Source organism: Arachis ipaensis, chromosome B05, assembly GCF_000816755.2.
Source record: "Arachis ipaensis cultivar K30076 chromosome B05, Araip1.1, whole genome shotgun sequence".
Taxonomy (NCBI): Eukaryota; Viridiplantae; Streptophyta; class Magnoliopsida; order Fabales; family Fabaceae; genus Arachis; species Arachis ipaensis.
In genome coordinates this window covers 144,905,683-144,906,516 of record NC_029789.2, presented here as the reverse complement: position 1 = coordinate 144,906,516, position 834 = coordinate 144,905,683, and positions in this window count along the sequence as shown.

Below are 834 nucleotides of genomic sequence, written 5' to 3'. Positions count from 1 at the left end.
TAATAAATTTAATAGCATTAAAAACTTGTAAATCTTACTATCTTAATAAAAACATGCAACTTTATTTGCATTATTAATTAAAAGTATGAGAAAATGAAATGTATAATTATATAATGATTTTTTATTACTTTACAAGTGTTCTTTGTTTGCAAAATCCGTAACGCAATTGCCTTCAATACATTTTATAAAGTATACATATAGAGACATATAATTTGTGCCCATCTGTATCACTTTAAACACAACTAGGTTTCCTTTCTTTAATTTTTCTTCTTTGTCTTTTGGTTATTGTTTCGTGTGGTTTCAAAATGATGAGACTAAACCTAGTGTATGTATAATAGGTTCCCTTTTGCTTTTGTCTCTGAAATAAAAATATATGGAAATAAGAGATAAGCAATTTTGTTTTTATTTTGAGGTTAAAGATATATCTATTTATGTATTTTATTCTATTAATTAAGTTTTTGAAATAAGTAATTTTATGATATGATATTAGATTTTTTATGACTTAAAAATTTAGAATTTAATTCTTATTGACATAAAAAAAATTAACATATAAGGTTAATAAAAAAAAGTTTATGCACAAATTTATACAATAAAAGAAGTTACAAAAACTTTTAGAAAAAGTGATTTTATGATAAACCACAAAAGTAGTGACACAAAATCTTTTTGTTTGAGAAAAATAAAAAAAAAAGCATGTATTTTCTGTAATTTTTAAAAGAAATAAAACGGGCATTTTCATTTTTTTTTTCGTTACTCCTTATCTTTATATTTCTATCTCAGATATAATATCTAAATATAGTTTGAAAAATTATGCATTTTCTTTTAAAAAAGTTAACT